Here is a 23696-nt window from a genome sequence, read left to right as displayed (position 1 = left end):
ATGTATACATCTGAGCAAAGAGTTCATTGACAGATATACACTTGGAATAACTGTATACCAAAATGTGAAACACTACGATGTTCAGGGAGCAGAATATAAACAAGTTGAATACTTCAGATAATCTTTGATTTACTGCACACTAAAATGCATATTTCAATTTCTGTAGCAGACTCACACTACGATGTTCAGTAAGAAAAAAAACTATAAACAAGCTGAATTTCTCAGATTATAAACACAGTGCAAGCATAATAATCAATCATAATAATAGAGCAGAGAAAAAAAGCCTTTCATCCCTGGGTGGAACTTAACTTAGTCCATGAAATGCTGGGAAGCCCTCTACCGCCCACTTGAACCTCTCTCCCCCTCGAGCGTCACAGTCTTGGAACAGCAAAACAGGGAGGCAGCTCTGGGTCTGAAGATGACAGTTTCACAACTCCATCTGCGAGCTTCAATTCCCTCACCCACCTTTCAGAGTTTAAGTAACCTGAAGCTTGGATTCTATCCCCTTCCAGTATTTTCTAGCTATGTTATCAGTACATGTCTCTTGGCTGCCTTACCATTCCCTGGCCATTGTTTTCATTCCATCTTTTACTGTGGTCTCGTTCTCAAGGTTGAAACTGAATCTCCTTCACAGCCTGTTTCTCACACATGCAGCTGCGAATAAGTTTATCTACGGAATGTCAAAAGAAAACAAGCTTGAAAGCGAACATTGTGAATTTCTTCCACGTTGCTCTGGCTTCGGCAGGCATCACGCTCATCCACACTGTTCAAGCTAATTAACCCTTCGCGTCACAGTGTCTTCCGCACCTTTCCTTATACTGATCAGGTGGTAAGGATGGTTTTAGTGTTGGGTTAGGTGTAGGGTGGTATGGGCGTTTTGGGGGTTTAGAAGTTAGGAAGGGTGTAGTATGGTAAGAGTGTTTTTATGATTTATGGGTGGGTAAGGGTTGGTATGGATCTTTTTAGGGTTGAGGGGTGGGTTAGGGTATTGGCTGGTAAGGGTGTTTTTAGGGTTTAGGGGTGGGTAAAGGCATATGTGGTAAGGTTATTTTTAGGGTTTAGGGGTTGTTAAGGGTATTTTTAGGGTTTAGGGTGGGTAAAGGAATAGTGTGGTATGGTTAAAAAAATATAACAGTGAAAAACAAATGGGTGGGTTTGCAGGAGTCTCCCTTCAATTAAGAAAATATTCAAATGTAAAAAAGTGGGAGGGGTTTAGGGGCGCTCCTACAATTTAAAAAAGTATTGTAATAAATATAAATATATATATATATATATATATAAATATATATATATATATACACACACACACACACAAACATATGTGACAATACATGTATATATGTTGGGACATGGACATGCTTGGTAAAGGTATATTTGTGGTAACGACATGCTCGGTAAAGGCATTGCGTGGTAAAGGCACGGTTGTAAACACATGCATTGTCAAGTCAAACAGCCTTACATGGCAGCCATATGTACAATGCCCGTTGCATCATGTTAATAATGTTAGCAGTAAGTTAATTTGTCACTAAAATATCAGCTTCAAATATATTTAGGAAATCCAGCCACTCGTCTCCAAACATCAGCTAAGCTTATGAGTTCTGGAAATGCACACATGTACTTTCCAAATACACACTCTTAAAGTTTGGAATACATATATTAAATCAACCAAGCAAAATCTTTTACTTTAGTATGCTGGGCTGCATACAGGTGAGCACCTTGCAGGCAGCTGAAGATCTGCCATTAGCTCACCCACAACCTCATGGAGAAGCAGGTCTAGATCATTTTCCGTCACTCCCATTTTGACTCAGCTCATTTACAGATATGACCTGTATCCTCTGCAAACCTTCGGTTTCTCTTCTGTCGCTACTGGATAGGCCCTTTAAAGCATATATGAACCAATTCCTTAAACATTTACAAAGGCTTCCTGTTGGCAGTACAAACCAGGGCCTGCCCTGTGTCAGTACCGGATTGACCCTATAGAGTTTCAGGGTAGCTGCCTTTTAGCAGGTCATGCTGTGGGTTACTCCGCTGTATGCTCCTGAATGGACCCTATGTGGCATTTGCATGTCTCTCTGCATTCAGGCTGCACACATGAGTGCTGCCCTCGGACTTTTGAGTGGATGCTAAAGAGTCTTATTCCGGCTGCCTGTAGTCTATGTGTATCTGAATCGCTCCTCAGTTGTTCTGGATAGCTCCAAATGAACATTTACAATGGCTGAACCTCTCCTGTGCATAGTTTGTGGGATGATCACGGCCGCCCCTGAATGGACCCTAAAGATCACTGACTGGTTCAGGTGTGGAATACATGCCTGAAGGTTGCTTCCTTGTTCAGCACTTAAGTATTTATAGCTTTTCCATGGCTGCATTTACCCAGTGCATGCCAAGTGCTGCTCTGCTGTCACTCCATTGTGCTCTCTATTGTGACCTGGTCAACCATTTATAACAAGAATGGTTATTATGTTAAGAAGACTTAGAAACACATTAAATTTAAGAAGAGGTTACATTGTTTTGTACATTGTGTTCTAATAATTGTATAGCGCCTCTTTCTATTAACAGGGCCCGTAAGCCCTTTGGGTAGACCGGGGAAAGCTAATTCCATTTATTGAGCTTGCTTGGTTAAATGTGGGTGTTAGACTTGTTAGAGTTAGGGTGGTCTTCCCCCCAACTTTTTTCCTACTTACCACAAATTATTGCTGGATTTTTACTATGTTGGCCTTTGGACTCTGTGCACTTTACCACTGCTAACTAGTGCAAAAGTGCTTGTAATCACTCCCCTAAATTGTCCTATACCTGATTGGCATATTTAAAGGACCCGTAAGTCCCTTGTAGAGTGATATACCATATAGCCAGGGCCTGTAAATTAAATGCTATCAGTGGGCCTACCGCACTTATTGTACTACCCACCTAAGTAGCACTGTAAAACGTGTCCCAGGTCTGCCATTGCTGCCTGGATGCACTCTCACACTCCCATGTCGACTTGGCATTTAAACCCCCTTACCAGCCCTTAAACTCCCCTTTTATTACATATAAGTCACCCCTAAGATAGGCCCTAGGTAGGTCATAGGGCAGGGCACTGTGAAATTAAAAGGTAGGACATGTACATTTAACTTTTACATGTCCTCATAGTGAGAAACTCCCAAATTTGTTTTTCACTGCTGTGAGGCCTACCCCTCCCATAGAATAACACTGGGGATTCCTTGTTACATTTAATACGCTGTAGTCCCTAACTGAGAAGAGGTAGATTTATCATGTTTGTTACCTACGGAATTGTAATGATAAAGCCTCTTTAAAGGTACAGTGGGATTTTTCTTTACAATTTTGAAAGTGCCACTTTTAGAAAGTTGGTATTTTCCTGCCCTTAGCCCTTTGTACCTGCAGCCTGTCTTGGGTCACATGCCTGGTTGTAGCTGACAGTCAGACTTTGTGAATTCCACCCAGGCAATCACACAATAGTGGGATTAGCGGAGCCTCCATGGGCCATCATCTGGCAGAATGGTGTGGGGTGGGTGAAGCTGAGCACAGCCCCACTTGCACCTGAATAGGCTGTGTCCTGTCTCCTCACAATATGCCTAACAACCCTGTATTGTCACTGCAGCCAGCTATGAGCCATAGCAGGAGAGTCTGGGAACTTCAACAAGTTTAAAGAACCTTTCCAGAACCTTCTCCGACCTTCTAGGAGCAGGGCACCAGGGTATTAAAACAGGGCTCTCAAACCCACACTTCACTTCACTACTGGTCCTGAGGAAGGACTCTCAGAGGACTGCCTGCTGCTGTGACCTGCTGTGCACTCTGCCAGACTGCTGTTGTACCTGGGAGGACTGTCATGCTACCTGGAGCCTGCCTTGAACCGTCAGAGGCCAGTCCTGCAGTAGAGCCCTGTATCTACACCTGCACCCAGGACTTCCAAAAGTGATGTGAAGGGTTAGTTTGCTGGCCTCCTACTCAGAGCCACAGGGACATAACAGGCTCCCCCCATCTTGAACCTGCACCTGGACCCAGCCTAAGTGAGTCCTGGACCTCCAAGAGGTCTCTGTCCACTCCTTGATCCTTGGTTGTTGGGCTAATGGTGCCCAGATGGCCATGTAGTAAAACTGAGAACTTAGACAAAATTTGGCCAAAAGTGTTCTGAGAACCAGAAGGAGACAGGGAACAATCTGTCCCCCTATCCGTTTGAGGAGCATCGCCAATTGGATTGACTTTGCTGCGTCCCCTGCTACGCTCTTCTCCGCAGAAGCAGATCTGTTTCAGTGGTCCTTTGCCAAAGGGGTGTCCGACCTCATGGAACTGTCTTCAGCTCAGTGCTTAATTTCAGCCAGCGGTTTCTGGGGGGGGCACCAGCACTTATTTTTGAAGGCTGGCACATATTTTTCTGCATCAGGCATTTACTGCGAGCAAAAGACACGAATGGGAAAAACAGAGGAAGAGAAAAAGGAGAACGCATCACAAAGGGAGAAAGCAGAATGCTGCAAGAGTTAGCTGAAGGGACAGGGAGTGGCTGTAAATGGATTAAAGAGGCCATAGATAGATGAAGGATTACACTGCCTCTGTAATCTGTGCAGTTGTGAGTTTCAAAGGAGAGCTTTAGGCACTGAAACATTTTTATTTACAAATTAAGCACTGCTTCTGCTACAGCCTTCTGCTTTTTCCAGCTGGAAGTTTTCAACTTCCATTTCAGCGACTTAGTCCTAAGGCAAAAATCTTCACCGCGGTTTTGCTTCAAGGCCATCCAACGATGACGCTCCCTCCTTGGACACTCCTGCAGCCTGGCACGCTGAACTTCTATCTTCTCTGACATTTTCCTTTAGTAGGTGTAGGCGGGTGTCCTACACCGCGCCTCCAGAACTGCAGCCTTGGCGACGGAGGAGTCTTTCTTCCGTCTCCATGACGTGTTGTCATGGAGACGCATCGGAACCGCGCCTCGGGGCGAGGCCGGACTTCCGGGTTGTCGGCTCTGAAAACGCCGAAAGCCGGATAAAGGGGGACGCCGCGGCAGAGACGAGGAAGGAGGACGAGAGGAGTCAAGAAGAGGAGAACGTGATATCACTGGCAGCCGAACCCAGATGGAAGGAGCAGCACCCCAGCAATTATGTGGGAGAGGGAGAAACCTCCCAAGAAGACGAAGAATCCTGCCACGACCCAGGAGGATCGTGGCTCAACAAGGTACGGGGTTTATTCAGGGACAGTTACTCTAAAGGGGCAGGAGGGAGGAAAAAGGAGGGAAAAGGAACCGGGGAGGGTAGAAGGGGAACAGGGCAGTTTTGGTTGGGGAACTGGGGAAATCATAAAGCACGGCCACTGCCTGGCACTACCCTGACACAGACCCAATAGTCGTCCACCAAACCCCCCCACCCCCTAACTACACCAACCCCTATCGGTTTTTCCCTCACACCCCTCCCTTCTATTAATAAGATATAAATATAATACTTACCGTCCCACTTACCGTGTCTTGTCCTCTGGTTCTGTCGAGAGTCCACGTGCACCCAAGGAGAAGCCGTCAGTGGAACGACCCTAAAAAGAAAGAAGGAAACATTGAGGACCTGCATACACCACCGCACCTATAAACAGAGACTCCTCAGAGAAAAGACACAAAGAGAAGACCTGTTTCAAGAGTTTATTTTGTTGTTGTTTTTTTTGTTGATAATTTTTCTCCTACTAACTAATAAAACCCTGGCTTCGACCTTATAAACCCCTATAAAACTGGGTCTGAGCCTCTGTACTAGCAAGCCCAACATCCACGCCCCACCACAGTGGTGGCAGCAGTGGGATTTTTGGAGAATTGAGGAGATTATATTTTTTCCCTCCTCTCGGGCTGTACAGAGGTATTGCAAGCATGGAAGAGAAACCCACCCTCAAGGACATGATAAAGCAATTGGCAGAGGGTCAACGCCATCTCCAACTATTCTGGGAGGCACAACAAAGGGAGGCCAAAGAAGACAGAGAGGCTCTTCAAGCCGCATTGAAAAGTCAGGCCACTATAATGGCCAATAATTAGTTAGTTCATGAGACCGCTATGCAAAAACTGACCGATACGATTGCTGCCAGTAAGGTACATCCTAATGTACCAAGTTCGGTGTTACAGAAGTATCAGGAGGGAGAGGATCCCGACTCCTTTTTCACGAACTTTGAAAGGGTCGCCTCATCTGCTCAATGGCCTGAAAATCGATGGGGTCAATATATAGCTCCTCTCTTAACCGGTACTCTCCAGTCAGCTTATCTGGCCGCCAATCCGGGAGGCACCACTCCCTACTCCGAAATTAAGAAGAGTATATTGGAGCGAGTGGGACACGATACTGAGTATTATCGATCAAAGTTCCGTAAAGTAAAATGGGGACCGCATGAGGATCCGCGTACATTTTACTACTGCGTGAAAGACCTAGGACTGAAGTGGCTGGGACCCTTAAGGACCGACCGTGAAGATGTCATCAAGGCCATTATTTTAGAACAGTATCTAGACTCCCTACCCATGAGCACCCGGAACTGGATCAGACAACATCCTAAGATCGACACCGAACTAGCGGTCGATTTGGCGTGCGCCTATCATCGGTCCGTAGATGTAAAAGGCCAACCTTCCTGACCCCTAGGCAAGCCACCTACAACCCCTCCTCAATATACACCTAGACGGAACCCTGAGGAGCCAGGTTCTTCCTCTCGGGGAGCAGAGAGAAACCTCATGCAACAACCTCAATGTTTCAGTTGTGGGGAGTGGGGCCACATAGCCAGAGTCTGTCCCAAGAAGCGTGAGGGAGTAGAACCTATGGAGATAGGGGTTACTAGAGGGAGAGTCTTGTGCATAGGGGCAGGCGATATATCCTTTAAACATCCTCTACGAATTAATGGACAAATGGTCATGACATTGATTGACTCCGGATGTAGTCAGTCGGTGATACGTCGGGATATAGTCAAGTCAGTGAAATCTAAGGCGGAACACTGGGTGACAATCTGTTGCATTCATGGGGATCGAGCTCAGTATCCCCTTGAAGTAGTAGAAATAGAGTGGAACGATAATCATGACTTTCTCGCAATGGGAATCATGGATAACCTGATCGAAGAATGTATTCTTGGAACTGACTATCAGAGATTTACGACATTCTAGACCAAACTCGAAAACCCGACCCTATTGCTGATTGGTGGGGAGTAGCCCCATTTCGGGATACCCCTATTGATAGCGTCCCCGAACGGAAAAGACTAACTAGGAGGGAGAAAAGGGTTGAAAAACAGAAGCATGTTTCTTATCAAGGACAGATGGAAGGGGTGAAGACAGTGGCCAATATAACCAACGCCCCAACATCGTTTAGAGTAAGCCAACGCGAAGATCCCACCCTCACGCACACATGGAGAAATACCAAAAGCGACTCTAACGGAGAGGTAGGCCCTCACTTTATTGTACATAAGGACTTACTATATAGGGTATCTAGGACCGTAAATGGGGAGAAACGACAACTAGTGGTCCCTGAACCCTACCGGACTCAGGTATTATTCCTCGCTCATAACCAGCCGGGAGGAGGTCATTGTGGCCGGGAAAAGACAGAGGAGTACTTGTTGAGACGTTTTTACTGGCCAGGAGTCTATGCCCAAATTCGAAGATACTGTACACAATGTCCTAAATGCCAACTGGTAGATCCAGGAATCACCAGAAGAGCTCTGTTATATCCGCTGCCAATTATAGACACCCCCTTCAAAAGAATAGGTATGGACTTAGTCGGACCTCTTTTATCATCTTCCAAGGGCCATACCCATATCCTCGTGATAGTTGATTACGCTAGCAGATATCCGGAGGCCATTCCCCTTACCAGTACCACCACCAAGACAGTTGCACAAGCCATGATATCCTTTTTCTCGAGGGTTGGTTTTCCTGAAGAAATCCTTACCGACCAGGGGACCCCATTCGTTTCTGGGCTCATGAAACAGATATGTAAGGCCCTAGGGATTACCCAGATAAAGACATCGGTATATCATCCACAAACTGATGGCTTAGTGGAACGATATAACCGCACCATTAAGACCCTTTTGCGTAAAATAGTAAACGACTCGGGCAAAGATTGGGATCAGAAATTACCCCTGGTCCTGTATGCAATTAGAACACATGAACAATCATCTACTGGGCATAGTCCGTTTGAAGTGGTATTCGGAAGACAACCTCGCAACTTGCTAGATATGGCGGCGGAGCTATGGGAGAAAGAGAATGATGAGGAGAGACCCCTTCTAGACTATATTCATAACTTAAAGGCCCATCTCCAGACGGTCTGGGAAGACGTGAGACATCACTTAGAATTAGCTCAACAAAACCAAAAAGCTTCTTATGATCAGGGTACTAAACTGCGGGTTCTTCACCCCAATGATCAAGTACTGGTCATGCGACCCACCTCTGAACATAAGTTGTTGGCAAAATGGCAGGGGCCATATCGCGTAATAAAAGCAGTCACCCCCGTTAGTTACCTGATCAAGATAAATAATAACACTAAACGGACTCAGATCTACCATATCAATTTGCTAAAGAAATGGGAGAACCCGGGGGACGAGAGTGACCGTCCTGCTACGGGATGCATGATAACCACAACCAACTCACTAGGGTTAGAACTCTGTCCCACTCTACAGCCGGACAACCAAAAACACCCTCATGTCAATGACTCCTTAGCTAATACCGAGAAAAATCAACTATTTACATTAATCCAAAAACATTCTGACTTCTTTTCAGAACTACCTGGGCGCACTTCTTTAGTACAACACCATATTAGAACCCCTGAAGGAAGTACGGTACGCCTACGTCCCTACCGAATTCCGGAAGCAAGAAAGATTCTGATAGAGGAAGAGATAGCAAAGATGCTGTCCCTAAAAGTCATCGAACCGTCCACCAGTCCGTGGTGTTCCCCTGTCGTTTTAGTGCCAAAACCAGATGGCTCGGTCCGGTTTTGTATAGATTTTAGGAAACTAAATGAGATATCCCTTTTCGATACTTATCCTATTCCCCGAGTAGATGAAGTACTAGAGAAGATTGGGCATGCACGTTACATGTCCACTATTGATCTCACGAAGGGATATTGGCAGATTCCCTTAGCCCCACAAGACAGAGAAAAGACAGCGTTTACCACCCCATCAGGTTTATATCAATTTACAGTCCTTCCCTTTGGTCTTCACGGTGCTCCGGCTATATTCCAACGATTAATGGACCGGCTTTTACGTCCCTTCCAAGAATATACTGCCGCTTATCTTGATGACATTGTTATCTTTAGCGCAACCTGGACAGAACATCTCTAACATTTTGACAACGTGTTCTCCGCCTTAGCAGAAGCCGGACTCACCGCCAATCCCTCGAAGTGCACCCTAGGTCAAACCCAAATCGCCTATTTAGGCTATGTCATTGGTATGGGAGTTCTACTTCCTCAGAAAGATAAAGTAGAGACCATTAGACAGATACCACTCCCCAGAACAAAAAAAGAACTCCGGTTCTTCCTGGGGTTGGTGGGGTATTATCGTAGATTCATCCCACAATACTCAACCATGAAAGCCTCCCTCACAGACCTACTAAAGAAGCAATATCCTACGACCCTGCCTTCTTTTTCTCCCTCCCAGCTCAAGAGCTTCTCATTGCTTAAAGAAGCCCTTTCAACCGAACCCGTACTGCGATGTCCTGATTTTTCTAGACCTTTTCATCTGTTTACTGACGCTTCCAACGTCGGACTAGGTGCCGTCCTAGCCCAACCTGACGACCTGGGGTATGATCACCCCATTGTTTATGTCAGTCGCAAGCTACTGCCTCGAGAAACCCACTATCCCACTATCGAAAAGGAATGCCTGCCATAAAATGGGCAGTTGAGTGTCTGCGGTATTATCTCTTGGGTCGTCCTTTCATACTCTATACTGATCATGCCCCTCTAACCTGGTTGGCCTCCCATAAAGATACCAATTCCCGGGTGTTGTGCTGGTTCCTTGAACTCCAGCCCTTTACCTTTCAGGTTCGTCACATCCCTGGGTCCAGCCTGTGTCCCGCGGACTTCCTCTCCCGTTGTCCGGATTCTACGGGCCTCTACCAGTCCCGTTCATGGGATGGGGTGTGTAGGCGGGTGTCCTACACCGCGCCTCCAGAACTGCAGCCTTGGCGACAGAGGAGTCTTTCTTCCGTCTCCATGACTCGTTGTCATGGAGACGCATCGGAACCGTGCCTTGGGGTGAGGCCGGACTTCCGGGTTGTCGGCTCTGAAAACGCCGAAAGCCGGATAAAGGGGGACGCCGCGGCAGAGACGAGGAAGGAGGACGAGAGGAGTCAAGAAGAGGAGAACGTGATATCACCGGCAGGCGAACCCAGACGGAAAGAGCAGCACCCCCGCAATTACGTGGGAGAGGGAGAAACCTCCCAAGAAGACGAAGAATCCTGCCATGACCCAGGAGGATCGTGGCTCAACAAGGTACGGGGTTTATTCAGGGACAGTTACTCTAAAGGGGCAGGAGGGAGGAAAAAGGAGTGAAAAGGAATCGGGGAGGGTAGAAGGGGAACAGGGCAGTTTTGGTTGGGGAACTGGGGAAGTCACAAAGCACGTCCACTGCCTGGCACTACCCTGACACAGACCCAATAGTCGTCCACCAAACCCCCCCCCCCTAACTACACCAACCCCTATGGTTTTTCCCTCAGACCCCTCCCTTCTATTAATAAGATATAAATATAATACTTACCGTCCCACTTACCGTGTCTTGTCCTCTGGTTCTGTCGAGAGTCCACGTGCACCCAAGGAGAAGCCGTCAGTGGAACGACCCTAAAAAGAAAGAAGGAAACATTGAGGACCTGCATACACCACCGCACCTATAAACAGAGACTCCTCGGAGAAAAGACACAAAGAGAAGACCTGTTTAAAGAGTTTATTTTGTTGTTGTTTTTTTTTTTGATAATTTTTCTCCTACTAACTAATAAAACCCTGGCTTCGGCCTTATAAACCCCTATAAAACTGGGTCTGAGCCTCTGTACTAGCAAGCCCAACATCCATGTCCCACCACAGTAGGTTTCCTAAGTCCAAAGGTAAGTGCTGACTGGGCCCAATCTACTGCTTGTATCTGAACTGTGCTCCATCATGGTTGGTCTTAACTTCCAACTTTGGCCCAGTACCATCTGACCAGATGTACATAGTTGCTGCTTTTATCTTTTAGGTGCTATTTCAAACCTTAATCTTTCAAAATTTATAACTCTGGTAATACTGAGTAGATTTTTGTTGTTTTTGGTGTCAAATAATTTATTAAAATGTAGTCTAGTTTTCTAAATTGGTTTGGAATTTTTCTTGTGTTGCGTTGTCACTTTATTAGTGTTTGTATTCTTCATAAATACTATACACATTGCCTCTGAGTTAAGCCTGACTGCTTTTTGTGCCATGCTACCCAGGATTAAGCGCAAGTTAATTTAGTGACTTTTTGTGGTTCACTCTGCAAGGGACTCTGGCTGTTGCTTGGCTAGGGCTCACACTCCAAACAACCAACAACCCAGTTTCTCCCGTTGGTGTTCGGTGGTGTGGATCAAGACTTGTGTTGGTGTCGTGTGTTACACAAAAATCCCAAATAAATAGTTTGACATCAGAGTGACCCCTTTTTAAATTCATCCTTAGTTTTCAATTGGCTCCCCCCCTTTGCTAAATTGAAGTACCCTAACTTCCTTTTTGCATCATGGAGATGGATACCTACAACTTTGAAACCCTCAGCAGGGCTGAGCTGCTGAAACTCTGCAAACAGAAGGGCCTGAAAGCAGACAAGAGGGTTGCAAAGATGGACCTCCAGGTAGCTATCAGGGCCTTTGAGGAAGAGAGGAGGAAGGTCACATCAAAAGAGGATGAGGTGGATGACAATGAGAAAGAGGGAGCACAAACAGAGAATGAGGAGGGAGAGGGCCCAGTTCAGGGCCTTGAGCTGCCCCTCGTGACCCCAGCAGATGGCCGGGATGCACCAGATGGCCAGGATGGAGCAAGGAGCAGTGTGTCTGTGGGTTTCTAACCCCAGGGAAACTGGAGAACAGGAGGGAGGAACGAAAGCTCGAGATGCAGCTGGTACTTGTTAGTCCAAGGATGGAGGAGAAAAAGATCATGCTGGCTGAACTGAGTCCAAAGGAGCTATATATTTAAGCCAAGCAAGTGGAGTCCAGCAGTAAAGGTGGCAGTGAAATAGCAGTGTCTACGGGAAAGGTGCAAGTCCACCTACCCAAAGATCTGGTACACAGTTATGTGGTGGGAGATGCCATTATAAATAGTTCTCAGCTTATAAAATAGCTCTGAGGGTACACCAGGTTCTAGAAAAGTACTTGGTGGGGAGGTAGCTTGTGATGGTACATGCCCACAGAGGGGAGGGAAACACTCCTAATATTAGAAGTAGAGGACCAGACCAAGCATGCCCCCATGAAGAGCATTCTGCTTAGCGTATTTGGGTTGACCCCTTAGAAATGCAGGTAAAGGTTCAAGGACAGCCATAAACTCCCAAACCAGTCCTGAGTGGATTTTTTAGACCGTGCCAGCAAGGCACTGGTGGGCTGGGTGAGTTTCAGTAAGGCAGATGATTTCAATGGGAACATGCTCAGTACTTGTTTTACAGGGTTACACCAACAAATGATAAATAGCAAGCTGACTGGCCCAGCGCCAGAGTGTCTAAGAAGACATCTGGGGGGAAGGAGGATACTCCCAAAAGAGTGGTCTGGGTTCCCACCAGAAAAAAGAGAGGGAAGATAAAAGGAAAGAGTCCTCTCAAAACCCCAAAAATAGTTCTCAAGAGAAAGAGTCCCAATCCCAAAGCATAGGCAGTGGACCACCATCAATGGGCAGAGGGTGGAGTCTCTGAGGGACACAGGAAATAGTATGACTCTGGTAAGGTATCATCTGGTGTCTTCACAGCAAGTAATTCCAAACTATTGCAGCAGGGTCTAGTAGCAGACAACTGGGAGACCCACTACTCTGTGGCTCTTGTTCCCTTTGTGTTTTGTGGGTGGGCCCAGGCCTTCGGAAAGTTGCTGTGAGCCCTGTCATGCCTGTGGATTATTTGCTAGCAAATAATCTTGAGCACACTGCCTGGAAGGAAGTAAAGCTCAGGCGACATCTGGGAATGTTGGGGTTGCTTGAGTGGATTTATTTGACCTCCTGGTACATGGCTGCCCAGAAAGGGAGTCGAGAAGTTCTGGGCCTTGGAAAAATGCCACCTTCTCAGACGTTTTTTCTAAGTCTGAAATTAAGCATTGACCAGGCCCAATCCACGTCTTGTATCCGAACCACGCTCCATCACGGTTGGTCTTACCTTTAGACTTTGACCCAGTCTCACACAACCAGATGTGTGCGGTTGGAGCTTTTATCTTTTAAGTGTTATTTCGAACCTTAAACTTTAAAAATTCATGACCGGTTCAACTGATTCAATTGTTGTCACTTTGGTGTCAAATAATTTATTAAAATGTACTCTGTTTTTCTAAATTGGTTTGGGATTTTTCTTGTGTTTTCAGTTTTTTACTGTTTGTGTGCTGTAAAAATACTTTACACATTTCGTCTAAGTCAAGCCTGGCTGCTTTTTGTGCCATGCTACCCAGAATTAAGCACTCGTTAATATAGTGAATTTTGGTGGTTCACCCTGCAAGGGATTGTGGCTGTTGCTTCACCAGGCCTCAGACCCCAGCCAATTTACAGCCCTTTTTTCACAGTAGGTGACCTGTGTGAATGTGTTGATGTCACAGGTCGCAGCCAGAGGTTTGTTACTATTGTGCAGCAGCAATCTTGCATCTGCACTTGTGCCAGAAGTAAGGCAAAGAGGTGTATTTTTTTTGTTGCTTTTATTTACAATTACTTCAGCCACAGTTAGCGTGACTAAAAAGGCCAAAGATTCACGTCCATATATTAAAGCGCTTTTACGGGCTATTTTCCACAAGACGTATATCGCCTTTAATAAACCACACAATGCTGTCATAGTAGCAGAATGTGCACTATTTCATGTTAAGGCAAATGTTTGTTCTTGCATGGAGCATAGACTCCTAGTGGACGGCCGTGGTATGCATAAGCATCTGACTATAATTAGGGTGTTACAGGACTGGAACCATCCCCGTGTTGTACAGGCACATTGTTAAATTGACCACAAAGGTTTCTGCCAGCAGTACAAAACGCTAGAAACAATCGTCAGAGCTCTGGGATTTCGACGTGGTCAGAGCCGTGAGTCAGCCAAGCTTCACTTGTGCTGACAGAAATGAACACACTTTGTCACCCCATTGACTACACAATGAACGATGCCTCAAGCCGTTGGGTATTTTACATGCACACTGTGCATTGTGCATTTGGCCGTGAGCTGACCGTGCTTTTTGATTCTATGCTCAGGGTAAATGTCATTGATTAATTCTCTGATTTTAACAGTAGACATCACACAGCAACTAAGGAAGGTAGCACAGATGAACAAGGTTTTGAAAGTGCTTTCTTTTATTCCCATTCAAGTCAAGGAACACAGGGCCAGCAAAGGGTTTTATCCTTCATAAATCCTCTGATTCGATAAATCAGATGGTTTGCTAACACTAAAACCCTTTTTCAAATGTACTAAGCCCAATTAATGATTCGGAAAAGCTTTCCCGAATCGTAAAATGGGTTTAAGAAAGAATACAGAATCGGTATTTGGAAGGGGCGTGTATGAGGCGCCCCTTCCAGATACCAATTCCTTGTGTTATATATTGTTTTGCTAACAAAATCCAGTTGTAAAATTGTAATCTTTTACCAACCACAGAAAGATAGTGGTAACCCATTTTCAAACGGGAACGGGCCCCCAAGGGATCATCCCCATTTGAAGATTTGCTGTCGCTCTTTAGTGAGCTGCAAAGTGACTGTGCTTCTAATAACCTGCTCGTTACATAGCACTTGCAGATGTAAACATTATATAGCGCTATAAAATACAGGTGTTACTGTTATCCAATTAAATGATAGTTTATTGACTAAGAAGGATGAAGGGCTAAGTTTACCATGAAAGGATTCAAACCCATTTCCTACAAGTCACACGGGTACATCAAGAACGACTGCTTAACTCACGAGCGATAATCTTAGCACAAGGAGGTAATGCTGATGGGTCTGCTGCCCACCAACAGCAAAGCGCAAATTCATAGCTGTAGGGTTTGTGTTTGCATCACACACCACCATGCTTTAATCTGTAAAAACGCTGTGAAATCGGCATTGAAAGGGAAATACGGATACTGTCAGACACAGAGACTGCCACAGGTAATATCAAGGCGCAGGGTCAAGCACTGACGGCGAGGGTGGTGGATTTGGGGTCTGATTCGCTGGAGCAGCTTGGATGAAGGGCCTTAAGACTAATTACATTTTTGACCATTTTTTTTTTTTTTTACAACAGACTGATTTCTGAAAAGTAATTTGACAACTTTGAAAAGCTTTTTTATTTTTTTTTCCCCTTGAAGTTCGTTTCACTGTCTACCTGTTCCAAATGTTACCTTCATTAGGGTCGAGCGCAAAGCGCACCCTCCCTGATGTAATCTGTCTGTGGACTTTTAACCACGCCCATGTCAAGCCCATCAGTTTGGTTGGTTCGTGGGCTTGCCTTTTACAAGTCGCTTGATTTAATTAGTGAAAGGCATGCATACATCATGCCTTTTCTGGTGTTTAGCCCGCCTCGAGCGCACCGGCCAACTACTGAAAACACACGAGGCTCCACGTTTGCCGTATGGTTTCTGTACTATTTTTTTTCTTTATTTCGTAGGCAGCGCAATCTTGCTGGGCAGCAGTAGAGCGCTTTGCATGACATCGACACTGTTACATGGATATTTGCACTTTTGCCGGTTACATGGATAATTGCACTTTTGCCAATATATTTCACTGCAAGCAAACTTCTGTTTCCTTTTGTATGTTTGCTTTGCACTCATTTTGCTTTGCGTTCATGGTGGCCATCGGCTCGCTTATGTGAAACTGTTTTACTTTTCAGTTTATGTGGCAAGAAAAGTCCGGTTAGGAGTTTACAACACTAATAGCTTCAACTCGAGTAAACGTGAGACCCATTGCATTGCAAACGCTTGTTTTTTTGGTGTTAGCAGTTTGTCTGTTGGATTACCATAGAGGGGTTTAGGAGTAAAGCACCGTTTTGAGAGCAGGAGTCGGAGGTTCTAGTAGACAAGACACTGGGGCATGGCATATACTTTTTGGAAAAGCTGCACTTTGCTGTGATTCAAAACTGCGTTGGAGAAATGATACTAGCAAATCTCAATGCAGTTTAACTTGATTGTATTTTAACTGTAGTACCTAGGCCAGCCAAATCACACAACGCTACCGGGTGAGACACGCTATTGGCTCCCCTCACACGCTCTCCGGATGAGGAGCCAATGGAATTATGGGGAAAGCCTGCTGTGGTGGAAATCATAATCCCGCATTCTGCTCCTTTGTCGAAGTTTGAAGGGTTGTGGGGTTCCCTTTTCCCTCATTTGCAACTATTCCTTGCTATTATGGGCAAAATACGTGCACTACTTCGATCATTATCTATTTATTCTTACAAATCAAATACAACAATGGCAATTTTTGTAGCAGTGATGAGAACTAACGCTTCCATCATAATCATCAGTAGAATGGAGCAGGAAGCAGATATAGAGAATGGACCTCCATCGATGGACGCACCTTAGCCTACATGGCATAGCAGGAACAGTTACTTCTGGCCTAAGAATTAGGTACTAGGGTAAATATAATTTCTACTTACACTATTCCATGTCCCACAATATGTCTGTAGGTGAGAACCCGCTGCTCCTTAAAGTGATGGCCACTCTCAGGCAGCTGCGAGGCTCTACAACGCTGCTGTGACACTTCTCAGGCAACAGGACCAGAGAGTCAATATACTGTCATGATTAGGCTCAGGTGGTGCAGGTCTTTAGAAATGTACTTTTACATGTAGTCGAGCTGTGATAAAAACTGTTGTCTGTGTGTTTATATGTTGTTAAACTGACCTTACCTGTTTACAAAATCAGGGCTGCCACAATGTAGTAGGACATTCGAGATGAAATCAAGGAAAATGCTTAGCAATGCCCAGAGGTACACAGGAGACTGAAAGCTCTCAACAGAGTTCCCTGCCCAGAGGAATAGTGGAGACCAAATGTGATCAGGGGAGTTCCATCCAATTCCAAAAGTCGGAACCACAAGTGACGTGGATATTGAGCTGACTCACAAAGATAAAGTTGGAAGTTCAGAATCCAATCGTTACTGCGGAGTCCAAACATTGACGAGCAATATCTAGAGTCCCAGCAGTGCATTTTACAATGGTCAAATCTGCTTCTTCCATTATTGGTGCTAGGCTCGCCTCCATTCACTGAGGTCAAACTATGAGCATAAACTAAACTCTCCCAAGGAGACTTTCTGGAACCAGGTCAGCGTGCATAAGTAAGAAAGATGCCGTTGATTTGGTGAAGACCCAGTGAGGCTTTGGGGTCTTCTATCTCCAAAAAATTGATTTAAAAATAGTCACAGATGTATTTTACAGAATCATTTCCTAACAGATCGTCAGATGCTACAGGAAGGTCTGAAGCAGCATTCATGAATTATGCAAATATTTTCATTAGGCGCCAAGTAGGCATCACCCTCTTCATGGTTGTTGGTAGGACCCCCCACAAAAAAAGAAATTAAAATAATATGGGAAAACGGTGCATTTCTCAGCACAGTTATCACAAACGCATTTTAAAAACAATGTTTTTTTACATGCGCTTCTAATAATCAGGGTATGCAATTCGACATTGGCTCCTAATATTTTTTTGGGTGAATAAAGCACCGGTCTCTGGAACCTTGCCAAAAAAATGGGTCACAGAGCGCTGGACAGTCAAAATTGACATAGAAAGAATATGGAATAAAAGTAATCCCTAGCATCATAAAGGGCAAGCAAAGATAAAAATGTTTGTTTTAAGAGAAGGGACGGGACAAGGCAAACAGTTAGAGGAAGAGAGAACCAGAATTCAAGGCAAACAAATGAAAAAGCTTGCAGGAGGTCTAGTTTTTAGAAGCCCAAGGAATATGAAGACGTGGAAGTTCCTTTTTTAGTGCAAGAGCCACAAAAGAAAACACGTTTTGAGGCCAGCCGTGAATACCATTTGACAATCAGGACTACAAAAAACAAGCAGCTTATCCTGAATTTGACCAAAAGACAAGGGGCAACCAATGAAGCAACTTTAGGATTGGATTGATCTCTACACACCTGGGTGCCTGTGAGAAAGTAGTCTCTTTCTAGCATGGTTACCCCCACTTTTGGCCTGTTTGTGAGTGTGTGTCAGTGTGTTTTTACTGTCTCACTGGGATCCTGCTAGCCAGGACCCCAGTGCTCATAGTTAAAACCCTATTTGTCAGTGTGTTTTGCCCGTCTCACTGGGATCCTGCTAGCCAGGACGCCGGTGCTCATAGTTAAAACCCTGTTTGTCAGTGTGTTTTGCCCGTCTCACTGGGATCTTGCTAGCCAGGACGCCAGTGCTCATATTTTGTGGCCTATGTGTGTGTTGTCAGTAGTTCTTAACTGTGTCACTGAAGTTCTGCTAACCAGAACTTCAGTGCTTATGCTCTCTCTTCTTCCAAATTAGTCACTATAGTCTAGTGACTTCATTTGCCAATTCCAATTGGCACACTGGACCCCCCTTAACAGGCCCTAGTATATGGTACCTAGGTACTCAAGGCATTGGGGTTCCAGAAAATCCTTATGGGCTGCAGCATTTCTTTTGCAACCCATAAGGAGCTTAGACAAACCCTTTCACAGCAGTGCCACTGCAGCCAGAGTGAAACAGTGCACACACAATTTCAGAGCCATTTTCACTGCACTTAAGTAACTTATAAGTCACCTATATGTCTAACCTTCAGTTACTGAAGACTAAGTGCAAAGTTACTAAGTGTGAGGGCACCCTTGCACTAGCAAAGGTGCCCCCACGCTGTCCAGGGCCAATTCCCTGGACTTCGTGAGTGTGGGGATACCATTACACGCGTCCACTACATATAGGTCAATACCTATATGTAGCTTCACAATGGTGACTCTGAATATGGCCATGTAACATGTCTAAGATCATGGAATTGTCCCCCATTCCAAATATGGTATGGGGGGCAATCCCATGCATCCTGGGGGCTCCACCATGGACTCCCAGTACTGCCAAACCAACTCTCTGAGGCTTGCACTGCAGCTACAGCTGCTGCCACCTCACAGACAGGATTCTGCCTTCCTGGGGTCTGAGCAGCTCAGTCCCAGGAAGGCAGAACAAAGCATTTCTTTTGGGAGGAGGGTGTCACACCCTCTCCCTTTGGAAATAGGTGTTACAGGCTTGGGAGGGGTAGCCTCCCAGAGCCTCTGGAAATACTTTGATGGGCACAGATGGTGCCCTCCTTGCATAAGCCAGTCTACACCGGTTCAGGGACACCCAGTCCCTGCTCAGGCACGAAACTGGACAAAGGAAAGGGGAGTGACCACTCCCCTGTCCATCACCACCCGAGGGATGATGGCCAGAGCTCCTCTAGTGTGTCCCTAGCGTTAGCCATCTTGTTTTCCAAGGTGTGGGGACACTCTGGAGACCTCTGAGTGGCCAGTGCCAGCAGGTGACATCAGAGACCCCTCCTGATAGGTGCATACCTGGTTAGGTAACCAATCCCCCTTTCAGGGCTATTTAGGGTCTCTCCTGTGGGTTCCTCTTCAGATTTGGCTTGCAAGTTTCCACCAGGAATCCTCTACAACTCCTGCTTCATCCTCTGACCATCTGATCAACCGCAGAATGCTCCAGGAACTGCTGTAACTGCAACAAAGTATCCAAGAATGCTAGTGTGACTCTGCAACTTCAGCTTCAGCCAGCAACTGCAAAGGTTTCCAAGGTGTGCACACTCTGAGGACTCCCTGTCGTCACCCTGCACCAGAAGGACTGAAGAAATCTCATGTGGAGTGACAAAGTCACTTCCCTGCTCCAACAGGCACCTTCTAAGACAACGACTGGTTCTCTGGGACTCCTCTCCTGGTGACGAGCATGCTCCCTGGAACACAGTTGGTGGACCCCTTTGTCACAGACTGTCCTAAGGTCCAGCTGTCCAAATTTGGCAGAGGTAAGAGCTTGCCTTCCCCGTTTGTGACTGTACCCCTGGGCACCGCGTCATCTCTAGCTCCTGAGGCCTCTGTGCACTATTTGCAAGAATTCTTTGTGTACAGCCTGGCCCAGGTCCCCAGCACTCTATTCTGCGACGCTCAATTCACTGAGTTGTTCTCCGGCAGCGTGGGACCTTCTTTTGTAGTGCTGCAGCAACTGCTTTTTGCACCTTGTTTTTCCCCGTGTCCTGGGACTCCCGTGGGTGCTGCCTGGTCATCTGTGGGTTCCCTCCAGTGTTGGGAGCCCCCTCTGCCTCCTCAGTCCGAGTTGAGGCTCCCAGGTCCCTCCTGGGTCCAGGCAGCGTCATGTTGATGCACACCGCGACATTGCTTGAACCAAGGGTTTTTGGACGAATCCAGCCTGCAATTCGCATGCATCCAACATCTCGACGTGGGACATCCTTTGCATCACGCAGGAACCCGTAACAATCTTTTTTGGTGCTCTTCCGCAGACTTCTTCCAACCGGAGAATCCTCTTTTGCACCATAGGTTGGCAGGGGCTCCGGTCCTTCCTGGAATCTTCTGCGACTTCTGGACATGGTCTCCTCTCTTCACAGGTCTTTAGGTCCAGGAATCCACCATTTGTTGCTTGCAGTCTTGCTTGGTTCTTGCAATAACTCTAATCACGACTTGTAGTGTGCCCTAAGGAAACTTGCAGTACTTTCCTGGGCCCTGGGGTGGGGTATTTTACTACCCTTTGGTGTTTTCTTACACTCCCAGCGATCCTCTACACACTACACTTGCCTAGGGGGGAATTCGTGATTCACATTCCACTTTCTTAGTATATGGTTTGTGTTGCTCCTAGGCCTATTTCTTCCTATTGCATTTTATGGTATTTTCTACTGTTTTTCACTATTCTGTGACTATTTACTTACCTGATTTTGGTCTCTGGTGTATTTATTGTGTATAATACTTACCTCCAGAAGGAGTATTGGCTCTAAGATATTTTTGGCCTTGTGTCACTAAAATAAAGTACCTTTATTTTTGGTAACACTGAGTATTGTCTTTTATTGTGTATAAATACTGTTTAACTATAGTGGTATTTCAGGAGCTTTGCATGTCTCCTAGTTCAGCCTAAGCTGCTCTGCTACAGCTACCTCTAGTCAGCCTAAGCTGCCAGAACACTGTCTACATTTCACTAATAAGGGATAACTGGACCTGGTATAAGGTGTAAGTACCTAGGGTATCCACTACAAACCAGGCCATCCTCCTACTTTGGTGGTGCAGCGTAGGATAAGTACTTGCAGTTGCTTTACCACTTTGTTACTAGTGCTTTTCACAAGAAAAGCTTGCTCCAGTACTTAGAGCTATACATAATTGTACCTAGAAGTCACTTTATACTTCCTGAAAAGTTATTTAAAACTTTCTAAACGTTTCTGAAAAACTTTTTTTTCTCTAAAAAGTTAGGCCTAATAGCTTACTAACTTGTTACTTTCTTTTTCCTAAACTCTTTCTGTCAACATGTTTGCTGTAGAGGTTACCCCTAGAGTTGTGAAAACAACATATGAAAGTTTGAATTGTAAAGGTTTTAGGGGTCACTACATTGAAAGAAGTTTAGGGATTGGGAACAACCCCAACAAGGAATTCCTCTTAAATCTTCTCCTGCAGGATGACCAGGAACATACCCCTGCTCAGGTACAGTCAAAAGGGGGATAGAGGGAGATTCGAACCAGGTAGGCTCAGAGGAGCATTCCGATAATCCTGGGGAGGGTCCTTCCACTGATCTTTCCATCAACAAACCCCCTAGTGTAACTGGGAGTGGGAGGGGGTCACACACAAGTAGGGCTCCCTTCACACCTAGAGGCCAGGTAACTAGGGTGGCTCCAGTTAGGGAAAGATCAGCCTCTGCCAATTCCCATGTCACTTCTGTCTCAGACGTGTCCCACACTTTTAACCCTGAGGACCAGTCCCTAGATAGGGAACTCAGAAAGCTGAGGTTAGAGGAGGCCAGACTGAGGCTACAGCAGCAACAGTTGGCCTTAGACAGGGAATCCCTGGCTGTGGAAAGGGAAACGCAGGGGTTGGGGTTAGTTCCCCATAGTGGCAGCAGCAGTTTCAGGAACTCCAGTGTTAGGTAACCTGCATTTGATTCCAGAAATCTGCACAAAGTTGTTCCCCCTGACAAGGATGGGGATGACATCAATAAGTGGTTTGCTGCACTTGAGAGGGCCTGTAAAGTTCAGAGGGTCCCTCAGGCACAGAGGGCTGATATCATGTGATTCTTATTGCCAGGGAGGATGACTCAGACAACTATCACATTCTCAAAAGTGCACTCTTGGATGGTCTGGGCTTAACCACTGAGCAATATAGAATAAAGTTTAGAGAGACCAGAAAAGAGTCTTCACAGGACTGGATAGACTTTGTAGACTGTTCAGTGAAGGCCTTAGAAGGTTGGTTAAATGGTAGTAAGGTGACTGACTATGAAAGCCTATATAACTTAATTCTGAGAGAGCATATATTGAACAATTGTGTTTCTGATTTGTTGCATCAATATCTTGTGGACTCAGATCTGACCTCTCCCTAATAATTGGGAAAGAAGGCAGACAAATGGGTCAGAACAAGGGTGAGCAGAAAAGCTCATACAGGGGGTGACAAGGACAGCAAAAAGAAAGATGGTGAAATATCTTAGGACAAGTATGGGGGTTAAAAGTAAGCACAAAGAACCTTCTTCTGGTCAAAAACACTCCTCTGGTGGTGGGGATAAACCATCTTCTTCATCTTCTTCTCACTCTACACATACTAAAACGCCTTGGTGCTATGTGTGCGGCGGTGAAGGCCATTGCCAAGGGGATATGTCCTGCCCAGGTAAAGTCCCTGAGCCTACCACCACTAATACATCAAACTCTAGTGCCCCTAGCAGTAGTGGTAATAGTGGTGGGACTACTGGCAATAGTCAAACTAAGGGTGTCCTTGGGTTAACCTTTGGGACCATAGTAGAAACTGGGGTAGACAGTCCCAAGACAGTTTCTGCCACTCCTGGTGGCATTGGCTTTGCCACCTTGGCTGCTTGTCCCCTTAACATGGATAAGTACAGGCAGTCAATCTTAATAAATGGTGTTGAGGCCCAAGCCTACAGGGACACAAGAGCCAGTATCACTCTGGTGACTGAAAACTTGGTGTCACCTGCACAGCACCTTCTTGGACAGAAGTACCAAGTTACTGATGTCAATAACTCCACTCAGTCTCTCCCCTTAGCTGTAGTTCAACTTAGTTGGGGTGGAGTTACTCCAACAACGAGACAGGACATGGAATTAAAAACACCTTTTATCAGTAGAAGAGCACATTGAGGAATTCCAGACAAGACTGAATTTTCCATTCCACATGGTTAAGAACAAGGGCTTGATCCTCATAAAGCCAAGGGTGCATACAATATTCCAAGACACCCCACAATCCCCCAGGTCTACCATTATTCCAGAGATGGACACATTTTTGCCATGGATAACCACCACCATAACAGATGCACATCATCATGTCAGGAATGGCTCCCATGATCACACAGATAACCACATTATAAATAAGTAAATATACTTGAAATGACCACCATATTACCAAGGAGGGTCTCCTTAGACGAAGGCAAATGTCATGACTGTGATGGCAACTATTATGCTACAGATAAAGAACATTAGGCCTGTGTGTGG

The 23696-nt window shown here is 45.7% G+C and overlaps 1 long non-coding RNA gene across 1 annotated transcript in view; it reads right to left on the bottom strand.

Moving 5' to 3' along the window:
* Nucleotides 1–23696, bottom strand: part of LOC138260052 (uncharacterized) — a 163817-nt gene that overhangs the window by 10471 nt on the left and 129650 nt on the right. Inside the window, exons 2-4 of the long non-coding RNA XR_011198801.1 lie at nt 10669–10748; nt 5429–5508; nt 558–670 (exon numbers count right to left, since the gene is read on the bottom strand). This is a non-coding gene — a long non-coding RNA (uncharacterized lncRNA). The remainder of the gene's footprint in view (nt 1–557; nt 671–5428; nt 5509–10668; nt 10749–23696) is intronic.

The sequence above is a fragment of the Pleurodeles waltl genome, chromosome 9 (assembly GCF_031143425.1).
Source record: "Pleurodeles waltl isolate 20211129_DDA chromosome 9, aPleWal1.hap1.20221129, whole genome shotgun sequence".
NCBI lineage: Eukaryota > Metazoa > Chordata > Amphibia > Caudata > Salamandridae > Pleurodeles > Pleurodeles waltl.
The sequence above is the reverse complement of the archived record's forward strand: the minus strand, read 5'-3'. Positions and strand labels throughout refer to the sequence as shown.